The sequence below is a fragment of the Plecotus auritus genome, assembly GCF_963455305.1.
Source record: "Plecotus auritus genome assembly, chromosome: 9".
Classification (NCBI taxonomy): Eukaryota; Metazoa; Chordata; class Mammalia; order Chiroptera; family Vespertilionidae; genus Plecotus; species Plecotus auritus.
The window spans coordinates 138,910,883-138,926,037 of NC_137783.1; the positions used below are offsets into that span (position 1 = coordinate 138,910,883).

Below are 15,155 nucleotides of genomic sequence, written 5' to 3' on the forward strand. Positions count from 1 at the left end.
TAATGATAAAAAACATGTTTAATACAGACTTCTCTAAACTTTAAAAACACTTAATAATTACATAGGTGTGTTTGCCTTGTGAAAATTTAATGAAATGTACAACTTGTGATTTGTGCACTTCTCCATATGAAAGTTATACTTTAATTAAAAAGTTTATGTAAAAGATACCCCTAGCTCCCCTTATTTATATTTTAACTTAGAAAACACCTCCCTGCACCTCATTTTAGGACTGCAATGCCATTTGCCAATGCTTTTGGGGAAGGTGAATATTGCAACAGCACCTGGTCAGATTTAAATGTTCAGAACAGGACATACATTGTGCTAGCTGGGCAGGCGGCCTGACCCCGTGTGTTTTATGTGATACAGAGGTTGTAAAAAACTTATTAGAACATTATTTCAATAAGGGGAGGAGAACCTTATGTTGTTGCAACAAACCTGTGGCCTAATTTAACTTGGAAGATAGAAGGTTGCACACCACTGTTGAATGCTACTTTCACTTGGTTGGAATTTGGGATGTTACATTTTATCACAGGGTTTCACTCATATAGGTGCATCACCTTGTTCTTCAGATTTCCAGGTTTCAATGCTCATAGAGAAGAAATAATGATAAAATGACATGCATTTGTACAATTTGATACTATTTACCAAAGTCCAAAATAATATCTCTATAGCATGTATGACATATATTATCTCATTTAACTTCCATAATAACACTATGAAGGCATATGATTATATCTGCATTTTGCACATAAGGAAACTGGCTTACAACAGTGCATCATTTGCCCAAAGTCAGCCTAAGACTGTATGATTCCAAAGTTCCTGATTCCTTAAGAATAAGCCCTGGCACTTCTCACTAACAGCTTGGACCCTCACAACAATGCAGTGGTTAAACATTGTTGTTTTCCCCATTTTGGACAAGGAAATAGGCGCAGAGAGATAAAGTGATTAGACAGACATTTGCAGAGCTCAGACCCCAGCTCAGGTTCTCAGACTCCAAATCTGGGAATACCTTCCACTAGATAATGTCACTGCTCAGGCCCACAGTACAATTTATTTATGTTGATAATAGATAAACTAAAGGTGCAAATACAAGATGATAAAATTCTTTTAACATCCCCATTCTTGGAGGCTCTCCCTGTGATTCTTTTAGCAGCTCAGCAGCTTTAAGGCAGACAAGTCTAGAGCTCTAATTGTGACCGTTTTAGATTTTCACAACAGGTTCAGCCTAGGCCCCCTGGTCTACATCAGTTACTTTTGGAAAAGGAATTGGGATTTGCTTCTGTAAAGGGCAGAGTCACACACTGACAAATGCACACTTAAATCTATCTTTGGTGTTTGGGCTAGTTCAATGGTACCCCTAACCCTGCCACACACACACACACACACACACACACACACACACACACACAAGAAATGGGACATTTGGCAATGTCTGGAGGTATTTTGGTCTGTCACAACTGTTGGGTACAGGACAGGGATGCTGCTAAATATTCCACAATGCCCCCACAATGCTGCTAAATATTCCACAATGCCCCAAGTATCTGGCCCAAAATGTCAATAGTGCCAGGGTTGAGAAACCTTGGTCTAGTTAATTCTGTTATTTACTTATTTACACACACACACACCTGAAGTTGCTTAGGATTAAATTGACCTTGGAGATTATGGCAAAGTAATGCAATTGAAGGTATTCTCCAGAGAGTCTATTGCTTATCTGCCAATATTTATTTATTTACAAGTTACCTGACCCATTTCCAATTATGATTTTGACTTACCGTAAATGTACAGGGCAGTTAATATGAAGATTTTTTAAAGATCAGAAACCATTGAGACAGTAGAGAGAAAGAATATACACTCAACTTCTGCTAGTCACTGGGGATTTTCTGTCATAATTCTTTAAAAAAAATCACATTGATATGTCTCCTCTACTTTTTAAAGCACTTTGTTGTTACAACCAGGTTTTCATTTACTCCAGCCCAATAAGAATTAGAAAAGAAGAGCTGATGAACTCTAATAGTTACCTCCCTGACTCAGTAAAGAAGTGGGACCCTCAGGTTTCTAGACAGACTTCAAATCTTCTTTAGGTTGACCTTTTAAGAGATAATGGGATTACTTTTCAGCCTGGAGTAGAAAAAAGGATAGTGGTTGAGTGAAGCACGGACAGGGGAGCTGCATGAGAAAGCTGTTCAATTAGTTTGTGAGGGGAGGGGTCATTACTTTGAAATACTGTCAAGTTCCAGAACATCAGAGATAGACATATACAAATACAAGTACAAAAATGCCATGTATCCATGGCTATGGTGTATACTATGCTACTACAAGAGTGTAAAATAAGAAAATCTAGAAGAAACTTCTTTATTCTCCATTATAATACATAATGCCTCTATTAATACTGTGAATAGTATAATGCCTCCATTACATTTTCCCCTTATATTTACAGTGTCTCTGCATTAGACTCATAGTCCTTATAGAGAGCTAGCTGTTATATCATTTTGAATGACATTTTACATTATCCAATAAAATCCCATTATAAATGAAATATTTTCTCTTTTTTAAAATATATATTTTTATTGATTTCAGAGAGGAAAGGAAAGGGAGAGATAGAAACATCAATAATGAGAGATAATCATAGATCAGCTGCCTTCTGCACGCCCCCTACTGGGGATCGAGCCCACAACCCTGGGCATATGCTCTTGACCAGAATTGAACCTGGGACCTGTCAGTCTTCAGGCTGATGCTCTATCCACCAAGCCAAACCGGCGAAGGCATAAATTAAATATTTTATATCAAACAAAAGGTAAGTTCCTAGCTCCTGTCTTCCATATATATATTTTACATATATATATATATATATATATATATATATATATATATATATATGGCAATAAGGTAAATGTAAAAAATAGAAACCATGAAAACACAGGAAGAAAATTGTAGGTATTTTGTAATCTTAGACATTGGATGACCTCTGAAGCATGGAATGGAAGGCAGGAATATATAGGAAAACACTAACAGATTTGACGATTTTTATAAAAATTTAAAACTGCACTTCAGTGTTTAATAACATTCAAAATTGGATTTTTAACTTTGCTCAACAGGGTTTTATGGATAGTAAATGGTTTTGGGGGGTAACTAGATGGTAGGAGAGCAAATTCTATTGAGCACCTGCTATTGTCACTCATGTCTAAAAGTTGAATGATTCACCTCAAAGAAACTTCCAATTGTAAATTTGCAATTTTCAGCTTTTTTTCTGGGATTTTCACTAACTTATACTAATTGTTATATTTTTTTCTTTAGCATTTATGCCATTTAGCCCTTTCAAAAATTCCACCAGGTATTATCTTTCTGTATGAGAAACACCAGGGTTCAGAAGGCCTAAGTGTGTGTCTATTTAGGCATGCCTAGAGCTGAGAAAGACCCACCAAAATACACTGAGTGGCCGGATTATTATGATCTCTGAACACATAATAATCTGGCCACTCAGTGTATATTAGAGGCCCGGTGCATGAATTAGTGCATGGGTGGGGTCCAGCCAGCCTGGCCAGGGGGAGGGGGACATGGGCGGTTGGCCGGCCTGCCTGCTGGTCAAAATCCTGGTAGAGGGGACAATTTGCATATTAGCCTTCTATTATATAGGATATACACTGAGTGGCGATTATTATGCGTTCAGGGATCATAATAATCTGGCCACTCAGTGTATATATTAATACCAACCCCACAAACCTGAATCACCCCAAGACTCTTAGGACCCCATATGCCACATCTGCACTGACAAGATATTGGAACTCCACATGTTCACCTCCTCAGAGTTATGCTAACTCAGAGGATGAATTTGAGGTCACAGAGAAAGATGTGTTATGCAGTCCCATGTGCGAGGCACTGTGCTAGGCACTTTTCATGAATTATTCCATTCAATCTTCTCAGCAGCATTACCAAGTAGATAGCAATAGCTGATTTTACAAAATAGGGAGACTGAGAGGGTAAGTAACTTGCCCAAGGTGCCTTAGTTGAAAAGGAGTGATGATACTTCCTATGTGTTGGAACCCAGGTCTGTTTGGTTCCGTTCTTCTTCACCATCCTAGAGTGAGGAAGAGCATGTCAATAGAAACTTGGTCTATCAATGACTCACAAGCTAGAGTATTCTTTTCCTTAGAGTTTGATAGGTGTAGGAGTGTTAGACAATTATTTGGTTACATATTTTAATTAAGTGTAAATATCTAAAACATGATTTTGCATGACACTGATTGTTGAGTGCTATACAAACATCTTAGTAACCAAGCAACCTCTGGTACAAGAAGTTCAGCAGCTGAATGAACTACAGTCTTCTAAAGCCATGTCAGTAAACAATAACCAATGGCCCAATCCTGCCCACCTCCTGGTTTTGTGAGGCCCATGAGCTAAGAGTTTTTTTAATGGTTGAAAAATTAAAATATTATTTGGTGACATATGAAAAGTACATACAATTCAAATGTCAAAGCCTATAAATAAACAGCCAGGCTCATTTGTTTACATTTTTTTTTTTTATGGCTGCTTTTGTGCTACAACTGCAGAGTTGAGAAGTTGTGACAGAAACTGGATGGTCTGCAAAGTTTAAGATATGTACTATCTGGGCTTTTACAGAAAATAGTTTGCTGACCCCTGTTCTATGTCATTTATACATTCAGGTGCAATTTGGGCTTCTGAATTTTTTCTCTGAAACTCTGAAAAATTTTTAAACTCTTTTTTTCTAGAAAGAACACTACAGCAATATTGCTCTGAAAAAATTCTGACAGCCTGGGCTGATTTGAAATGACACTATTCGTCAGTCCAGCTTGAAATTCCGCCTCCCTCTCTCATCTAAATACATTAGAGTTATCTCTAGATGGTAAAGCCAGGTCTTACTGCCCAACCTGTCCTACTGTTATTCATCTTGTCTGCGTTATGGGTTTAGTTTCACAACATTATGAGTTCATCCAGGCTTCTTGAATCATTTATAGGGATTTTCATATTCCCTCTCAAACTCTTACACACTTTCTCTGCTGTGAATTTTTTTTTTCAACAAAAAGCTGAAAGTATGAAATGGCCTACACATGTAAAATAAAACCTATACTTTAGTTTTTAGCTTTAAGAAATCAGAATTTTTAAAAATTGCTTTTTCTTGGGAAACTAAACTTAATTTTGCAGGTCATAGAAGAAAATACCTTCATCTCCACGGATCTCAAAGCACCTCTGGTGGAGATACATAAGGTAAAGAATGTCTACTTATTTTGAAATACTGTTTACTTCCAGGAGGAAATACTATTCAATGGAAAAGATGAGACTAGTAATAAATAGAGTCTGGGTTCTGCCAATGACTCAGTTTGACTTTGGGCAAATCATCTTACCACTGTTGCTCTTCATCTGCAAAAACTGGACTTTCATGCCTATGGGAGTTGCATGGCTAATCAATGCCTGGAAAATGCGTAGTGGCAGATGCTACAAAAGTGCTGAGCCTTAAAAACAAAACCACCCCCACCCCCATTTGTATTCAGTTGAGGTTGAGGTTTATTGTTATTTAACATTCGAAGGCCAACACTATGTTAAGTCCAGCGTGCTGCACAGGACAGATAATATCACTGTCCAGTAAGGATTTTTTTTTAAAAAAAAATCGAGTATTTTGGACTTTTTTCTTTATTGTGGTTTGGGATTATTTTAGAATTCAGTAGTATATCTATACAAAAACATTAAGCTGTAAGTTGAAAACTATCGATTAAAAAAAACTAAATAAACCCCCTCCAAAAAATAAAAGGCCATCTCCCCCCTCCGCCCCGCCAAGAAACCTCTCAAAACAAGAATTCTCCTGTTGTTGTTGTTGTTTTTTTTCCTCCCTGCAGTTCTCCATGTTACAGTCCTTGGAGGTAGAATAGGCATAAAATACTTTCACTAATAAAATATGACAAACCGCCGGATTATACGTGGCCGATTCCCAGTGATTGCCCTGCTACACAAAGCAGAAAAGTAAATGCCATCATCCCCCTTAGAACAAAAGAACTTAGGAATAAAAAACATGGAGAGGGGGGAGAAAGCAGCAATAAATAAAGGTGAGCGAAGGACCCCGTCCCCCGCCCCTCTCCGAAGCGAGTGTGGGACTCAGTACGGCTAATAAAGTGGTTCAAGGGTAGTTATTTGGAAAGGGGGCGGGGTGGCGAGGGGAGGGAGCGGGCGAGCGGCGGCCGGGGATTGCATGTTGCATTCGACTTGAGGTTGCATCCTTCTGTTGCCTGGACCACGCTCCCTCATTGCAGTGCTTCCCCGTCGCTTCTCCTCGCTCCTGCCCTGGCGGCTCCCCCACCCCTTAAAACTGCTGTTGCACTGGAGGGAGTTGGGGCCACTCCGGAGCCCCTTAGCAGCGCCTGCAGGCGGGAGGGGGAGTTGGGCTCCGGCCGTGGAGTTGGGGCGGGGGGCCGCAGCGGGCTACGGCCTCGCCTCGGCTGCAGCTACCCGGAGCCGAGCTGCAGCGCTGCCCCGGCCCATCATTGCGGCGGCACCGGAGTTTGGCCGCCGCAGCTCCGTGTTCAGCCCCATCACCGCCGCCGCCGCCGCTGCACTGGAGTTTGGCTGCTGCTGCCCTACTTCACTCTAGTTTAGTTTCACTCACTTTACATCCGGGTTTTTTCCCTAGGCAATGGGGGCCGCAGCACACCCCGTTCCTTAGGCAAAGTGAAATAAATTCGCCGCACCGACACGTCAAGTAGTCCGCCCGCCCGAGCGCCGCCGCGGGCCCCGCCGTCGCCCCGTCGCCCCCGGGGGGGGCCCGTGCATCCAGGGAACCTCGGGCAGAGGCGCAGGGGCCCGGGCCGGCCGCCGTACCACTCAGCCCGGCGGTCCCCTCCCGCCCCACGGTGCCCCTCTACCCCGGTGGCTCCTCTCCCCCCGCCCTCGTCCCCGCTTTTGCAGCCCCAGTCCCTCTCGCCCGGCTCTCGGGAGCGGCGGGGACGCGCACGGCGGCGGCGGGCCGGCGGGGCCGCGCGGCGGGCTCCCGCGCGGGCGAGTGTGTCTGGGCCTGGGCGGAGGGATCCCCGGGCTGAGGCGGCGGAGGTGCTGCGGCCCGGGGCCGGGTGGTGAATGGGCTGGTGGTGCTTGCTGCTGCTGCTGAGAGGAGGAGGAGGAGGAGGATGAAGAGTTGGGCTTGTTTGTCTCCCACAGTTTCTCTCCTGCTGCTCTGATCCCCCCCCTCCTACTCCGGCCCGGAGCCGAGTGTGTCCCTCCTGGAGGAGGAGGAGGATCCAGTTCCTCCCCCCACCCCCTCCTCCCCAACCCCCCTTTGCCTGGGGAAGAGGAGGAAAGAAACAGCCCAGAGAGAGAGAGTGAGTGAGTGAGTGAGTGAGAGAGGGAGAGGAGAGGAGAGGAGAGGAGAGGAGGAGGAGGAGGGAGAAGGGAACAACCTACCATTTTAACACACTAATATCTAAAAAGTGCGAGAGGCCCAGAGCAGCAGCAGCAGCAGCAGCCCCAGCTTCTTCCCTCCCTCCCTCCCCATGAAGAAGAGTTCCCTCCTCCTCCTCCTCCTGCTTCTCCTGCTCAGAGTTCCTGCCTCCAGCTGCCAGGGGGGACAGCCAGCCAGCAGCAGGAGGGTGCAGTATCCCAGCTTTTCCATTCTCTCTTCTCACTCTCCTCTCTTTTTTTCTGGAGTAGCTCTATTCCCCTCCCTCCCCTTCCCCCTCTCCCCCCTGCTCTCTCCCTCTCTCTGTCTTGTCTCTGGTGTTTGTCTAGGGGAGGAACAGGGGCTGCTTGCCTGGAGTTTGTTGTGGGGGGAGGGGAGGGGTGTGTGGGAGGGAGGAGGTAAAGGGGGGGTGTTCTCGCCAGGACCCCGCAGTCAACTTGAGATTTGAGCAATAACTTCCCCTTCGGGGCGCCCCCCTGTGTGCCCTTCCTATTCCTCCCCCCCTAAAAAAAGACAATGGAAAAACCTTGTCTCCCCCTCTTCCTCCCCTCTGCCCTCCACCCCTCCCCAGGATAAATTGGAAGTAAGTTTATGAGCAGCCTCGGGAGCCTGGGCGCTGAGTGCAGGGCCGGAGCGGGTGACAGAGGCGGCGCGCCGGGGGTGGCGGGGAGGGGGCGTCACATTGTCCCGGCGGGGGGCCGGGGAGGGGGCCGCGGGCGGGGGCGGGGGGCGCGGAGCCTTATCCGCCCCTCGGCTGTCCCTCCGCCCGGGAATGGTCGTATTGGCTCTTTCATCACCCTCCCCCCTCCTCGGGATGCTGTCGGGGGGAAGTTTTATTATGATTATTTAAAAAAAAATTTTTTTTTGAAAACCATCTTGTTTGGTGACTGAGGGATCTGGTTAAAAAAAAAAAAAAAAAGCTGCGGCTGCTGACGCTGCCGGGCCCGAGTGTGTGTGTGTGTGTGTGTGTGTATGTGTGTGTGTTGGTGCATTTGTCTTGGGTGGCCGGAGAAGCGTTGGGGAAATTCCGCTTATTCTTCTTCTTCTGCAACTTGTTATTCCGGAGAGTCGGCCTGCACCCCTCACCCCGGGGCCGGCCCTCCCGCACTCGCCCCCGCCGCCCGCGGCCGCAGGGCGCCCCCGGGACCCTGCGCGGGCCGGGGTTGGCAGGCCGCTCGGAGAGGGGCCGCGGCCGCCCCTCCCCCGCCCGCGCCCCCGCCGGGGGGAGGGGCGCGCGGAGTGGGACTCTTTCCGTTTGGTCCAGCCCCGTCGTGCACGCAGTTCCCAACACTTCTCGTCATCCTCTCTTTGGTCTCTTTATTCTGCTGAGCGGTGCTGTTAGGATTTCTTTTTTCCCCCTGACCGCGTTCGCGATGGTGGGTAGCAGCAAGGTGGCACTGGTAGGGGAGGGGTTGATATCGAGATTTGGGCACCCGGGGAAGAATGTCTCCTTTCAACTTTGTCTGTGGCTTGCACCCCCGGAGAAGGCCACACGCCGGTTGTGGGGTGCAGATGTGCCGAGAGTGATTTCTAAGTAGTTGAGTTGTTGAGATAAGGGTATGACTGCTAATGGTAGGCAGGTTTTGTTTTCATTGATGAATCTGGTGTCATCATATTCCGGTCATATGTTGAAATATTCTTTGTTTAGGTCTTGAAGTAGAGGGTCTCACTCTGCACGTCCACATTGTGTTGTTTTTAAATGATGTCTTTGCATGTATGGCTTTCTAGAATTTCAAATGTGAGTTAAGGTCCGGGCCTGTGTGGGCCTCAGCACTGGCCTTGACAGTGAACTTTGTGGCTGTGTTTTGGATTTCAAAGATTTGCCCCATAGCCGGGGAGCGAGCTGTTCATTTTTAATAGTAGGTGTTAGGAATGTGGATGCTTTAGCTGGGGACTTTAGAGAAGGAAGATCATTTGTATATTAATAATTGATAGCTGAATATTAGAATCAGATTAATTTGGACTGGTGAAAGTTTTTTTTTTTTTAAAGCAGTGTGTGCACTCTAGGAAGGAAGCCTTTTCACAGGCACACTTTATAGGGGTTCTTTAGGGTAGAGAGCCGGAATATCTCCTTTTATAGAGGATTCTCATCAACATCTGTAGTTTCATTGAGGGCCTGGTAAAGAAACTGAAATTGGGGCTTAGACCTAAGTGTACTTTTCAGTGTTCATGTTGTTTGTTTACATTTGGTATTCACTCATGTTTGGGCAGTAGAAATAAATAGGTCAGCTTTTCTTTTGGTTTTGAAGACTAGTCCCCTTCCCCCTCCCCCTTTTTTTAAGTTTCACAATTTACTTGGTTTCACGGTTTTGTAGGAAACTGTTACTCCATTTTTATTGGAAATACTATTTTCATTTTGATTTTGGTAAGTTCCTGCCTATTCTCTTTTTCTGTCTCCACTTGTATATGGGACCTACATCATGGGCTTAATTAAAATGAGCTGTAGGGACTATTTAAAATGTCTGAAGAATGAATTTTAAAATCTCAGGAATAGCTTTTGATGGCAAAGAGGATGTTTTTTAATGTGTAGTTACTATTGTTTGCAAAAAAATGTCTGTACTTAAAACTTCTGGAGAGGTACAACTATCCTTAAGCGAAGAGCATAGTAGTAGTGCAGAAAATTCTCAAAACACAAACTTCTGGCTAACATGTTAAAAACATTCCAGGTGCTTTTCATTCTATGTCAGACTTTTGCTTTTGTTAATATAATAGTATTTGCAATATGACTGGCATTGCTTGCCTGGCCATAATAGTCTTTTGCTTGAGTGTTTTTGATGGGTTTTAAATCGTTTTTAGGTAATTTTACAAGCTTTCTTTAAGCATTTTGCACGTTGGACTTAGGCAGGTCTTTATGGATCTGGAATAGTAATAGGTTATACCCTATGCCAGATTTTATTTTTAAGAGTTAAAGTGATGGACGGGGCCCTATTTCTTTTAGTTTTGAAGGGTCCATCCTTTTTCCTATTCAATCTTCTGGAAGGAGTTGCCTCAGATACATTCTTCTTCTGCTTACATGAAGAGCTCTAAATGCTATCCAGCAGGAGGTGCTACAGCAAGATAAAGCAAATGGTTGATTTTTGAGGGTCTTGCTATTTATTATAGCTCTTCTTAGCTTCAACTAAGCAACAGGATTAACACCCTAAAGTTCCAGAAAGATTTTGAGTAAGTTCACTAAAAAATTCCGTTAATAAATTACATATGCTATTTAAAACTGAAATCTTTGACTGCTTTTTTACTTGCTTACAATATTACACAAAGTAGACTTCTTATTGTGGATATCTTAAGGATGCTGTGCCTAGTTACAGAATGCTGTTAGAATTATTTTGAAGAGGAATTAGTCTTGTATTATGTACAATGGCTATAAACAAAAGTAGTTGGTATGAATTGGGACATTTTGTGATCATCCTTATAATATTAATAGAAGTAGTACCTGAGATTTTGGAAGAGTACTTGAGATTTGGGAAAGGGAGATATTGTATGGAGAAAATTTTACACTTTTTGTGTTTATTTTTTCTCTCAGTTATATCTATGCACAGTTATCCTAATAAATAAATTCTTAGGTAATTGGCTTTATAAATACATATGGTTGATGTATTTGAATTGGCCTCCAAAGACTGAGATTCTTGAAGTATAAGTAAAATTATATCTGTGGGTATAGATCATTGCTGATGATATGTCCATTAGTAACACTTAACAATAACTCCATAGAGATAAAAGTAGTTTCATAGCATTTAAGGCACATGGTCATTTGAAACTCTTGTTAGTATTAGGTGAATTGATTTATCGCTGGAAATATCCTACTTGGTGGCTTGTAAAGTTTTATGTCAAAGTTTAAAAACTTAGGAATGTATAGAAAATTTGATAAACCTGCTTTGAGTTTTGTCTGTTTTCTAAGCATAATGCTGTACTTTTTTCTAAGTAAGATCAAATGAGATAATACATGCATGCGTTCTTTGTAAATTGTCAGCAGCCATGCAGATGTTAAGTTGTTGAGATAGGTTACTAATTAATGCATGGACAGAAGCTTCTGTCTTTAAAATGTTAACTTTCTCCATATCATTTGGGCAATGAGTGCATTAAAAGTGCACCCCAAACACCTTATGATTTTTTTTTTAAATACTGCTGTGGTTACCAAAAAGCTCTTTGTTACAGTTTTGAAGCTTTGTTTAAAAAATGCTGCCTAGGCAGTTTCTCATAATTCAAGAAAAAGATCATTTTTCCTTTTGTAGATCTTGTGAAATGTGTATCCCCTATTAAAGTTTTTCTTCATTTCTCCATTGATACTATAGTAGTTGATTTTAGTGAATATTTAAATTCTCAGTTCTTCTGTAGACTCTTAACACACAGAGTAACAGATGTCACGGTTGAGGTTTTGATTGTTTTGATTGATTCTGCTAACTTTGGAGAAAATTCTTACTAAATCTTTTAAACTTGTTTGAAAGTGTAAAAGATGAGTACTTGTGTGCATTAGTATTAGGTACATGTATATATCTTTTTTTTCTGTTTTAGAGGGATGCATGAGGAAATGACTACTCAAATCCTAGAGGAGTACACTGAAATATTTTTGTGTAAAAATAACACAAAAATTTAACACTCAGAGCCTAAGCTGTGGCTTTCTTAATAGCATGTTCACAAATTTTGACCAAAATAAAATAAAATATAGATAATTAGAAGTCCCTGTGTTTATGAGCATATCTTAAATTTTAGAAGTGACTGTTCTTTATGAAATAACCACAATTAGTAATTAAATATAGAAACTTGCTTCTGTGAATAGTGAGAAAAACATTTAACTGTTTAGATAAAAATGAAACTGCTCAGGGTAATATTAACTTTTCCATTGCACAGACAGTGACTACTTAAAGCTTTTCTTGAAATACTGAAGTTAAGGTTATATTAATGTGCTTTTAAATTTTGTATCCTTAGTATCTTATTGCTGAAGGCTTTTGTATTTAATTACTATTCAAAGGGAGAAAAGGAAGAGATTAAAGTTTTAGGTCTCTAACCTTTGACAGAATTCCTTTATATCTATATTCAGAGCTCATTTCTTGAAACATGTTTGAATCTTCATATTAATCTGTGCTGGGAAATATTAATTATTTATGTTAACTTTTCAAGAACTTTTGTACATGGGCTTTTTTTACAGGCTCCTAAGTATTTGTAAGGAGTATAGCAAAATATTCTGATCACTTTAACTTTACCAGGTGTGTATTTTTGCTGCTTTGAGATTTTTTTTTTAGAAGAGGTAATTTGTTAAAACTGCATTAAATTTATTATAAGTAATTATTTGTTAAATAGTATATGCTTTCTTCTTTATGTCTTTGTGTATATATGTGGCCATATAATTTTATAGGCTTTCATGTAATTCTTATATATTAAATTTTTGAACAGTTATCTTTTGTAAGAATGTTTTAAAAATAACTTTTATAATTCTTGTCTATCAATTCAGTCTTAAACTGGGGGCGGGGGGGTGGTGAACTCTTTTCTTTTAGAGCTAAAATGTGAGGTTCAGTCATCCTTTGGGTTTTTCTAAAGCAACTTTCTTACCCTAGACATTTGTTGGGAAGTTTGAATACCCCTCCATTTCTCTCTCCCTCCAATACACTGCAAGCCCCACCCCACCCCTTTCAAAAAAATAGTGAGCAGGTCTCATTGAAGGAAACTATTTTTTCCTATATTTTGGAATCATCTACGGAAGTGTTCTTCTGCCTTTTTAAGTAGACAAAAAAGTGAACCAGTAATGCGGAGATAGGAAGGAGATGGGGCCTAACAGGTTGGTGATCTAGGCTTTGACTCTGGTTGTGGGCCTAGGGGAGAAAAATGACTTAAACACAGAAGCCAAAAAGATGGGTTTTGTTTTATTGTTTTGGCTGCATTGAGAATACAAACTGTCAGTACTTGAGGAGAAGGAGCAGCAGAAAGGAATTGATTTTTTCCTGCTGCAGATCCAAGTATTGTTAACCATGTGCATTACTAAGGCAGCATACTTACAAATCAAACAGTAGTTGATTTTTTCACTCAATTAACAGAACCCTAAACTGTTTTTTAAAATTTTTATTTTAAATAAGTACCAAAAACTTCAGAGTAATGACAATAATTTCCTGATAAAAGTGGGTGATAGTAACCATGGCAACTGCTATCTCTGGCCTTATGGACAGTATGTTGTATTGATGAAGCTTCAGATCCTGTTGTAGCCTGTCACTTTTATGGTGAAATGTAGTAGCATGTGTTGCAGGTGATTTTTAGCTGGATTGTGTTAAATTTGTTTGCCAGCTTATCTTTTCTTGTTAGGAATTTCTTGGACTGTATTCCACAGCATGTTTGTGAAGGTGCTCGTTGCCTGAAAATAACCCACCACCTGTGTTAGGCCTCCTGATGCAGATTGCACTTGGTTCTTTCCCATCCTCCTCCTTCAGTCTTGCAAAAAATAGGGGGTGAGTGTAGAATCTGAATAAACATAGATTGCAGCTCCAAGTTACCTGCTTGGGGTTGGACATGTTATTGATAGTTTTAATGGAAATCTTTGTGTTTTTAGAAGAGGTCAATGGCTGAGAGATGGGTTTGTAGTTGGAATATTTTTTCTTAAGTGTTCTTTCCAGAAATAGGTGTGTGTGTGTGTGTGTGTGTGTGTGTGTGTGTGTGTGTGTGAGAGAGAGAGAGAGAAAGAGAGAGAGAGAGAGAGAGAGAGAGAGATGAAGGGTGAAAGTTAGTTGAGGGAGTAAATTTTGAGTGAGGACTTGACAAGTGAGCAACTTACTTTTTTTTTGGTGTGTCTGATGGTGTTATGTGTATGTATTACTATAAGAACAGTAATACACAAAACTGCTATCCTAGTGGACAGTATTAGAGTGTATGGGAAATGTTTTCTTAAAAGAATTTTCTTTAAGAAAAATTATTTATAAAACATAACTTGAAAGACTGTTAAGAGGAAACCTGGTAAAACAATTAAAAATCTTTTATTTTGGGAGTGGGATAGAGAGCTTTAAAACTGATCCAAGGAAACTTTGAGAAAATTGTTTCAAAAATTATGTATTTAAATATAATTTTAAATTATAATTTAAACTTTATAATTAAAGTTTAATTATATCAAACTTTTTGCTTTTTAAGCATTCCTTTTATCTACTTATCCTGTATAAGGTTTTTCTAATGTGAAAATGTTGAGTTAAATATAAATTGATACTTTTTAAATTATGTGCTAAAGAAACTGTGCCAGAGCAGAGAACAAACAAATGAGATATGAATTTGACTAACCGTAATAATAAGACCTAGTCAAATTGTGCTAGATAGTTCAGACTTTGTTGAAACTTAACTGTGGTAGAGTGAAGTGGTTTACTTACTACAAGTCCCAGGATGCATTGTGATTTTTTGCTTAACTCCAGATTAGAGTGTTGCATGCTGGGACCTGTAGTTGATTTAAACAGCACAGGGAACCCTTCCCTCTTGTCTACTCCATTTTATACATTGCTTCCCAAGCTCCTAAGAACTTTCTGCTAAGTAAAGTTTGATTGCTAATTATCATGATTATGATGCTGCTGATATCCTAAAGTGAGTCTTCAGAAACATCCTAGTGTTTTAGTTTACCTTAGATTAGTTGGTTGTTTTTATTAGCTACTATAAGATTTGTATGTAAAGTAACAGATATTTATGTATGTGTATATGTAGTCAAAACTTAGCAATTATAAATTGTTTTTGTCTGTGATGATATAGGTCTCTTTATAATTATAGCATTACTGAATGATAGTATGGGCATTAGAAGTCT

The 15,155-nt window shown here is 40.9% G+C and overlaps 1 protein-coding gene across 12 annotated transcripts in view; it reads left to right on the forward strand.

Annotated features, from left to right (window-relative positions):
* Window positions 1-7,086: 7,086 nt before the first annotated feature.
* Window positions 7,087-15,155, forward strand: part of PHF21A (PHD finger protein 21A) — a 167,922-nt gene continuing 159,853 nt past the window's right edge. For 11 of the 12 annotated variants that reach the window (XM_080688073.1, XM_080688078.1, XM_080688067.1 and 8 more), the window contains exon 1: window positions 7,087-7,589. The gene's annotated coding sequence lies outside the window, so the exon portion shown is untranslated. Of the gene's footprint in view, window positions 7,590-10,454; window positions 10,562-15,155 lie in introns of those variants that run through there. The other variant, XM_080688074.1, reaches the window with a different exon arrangement.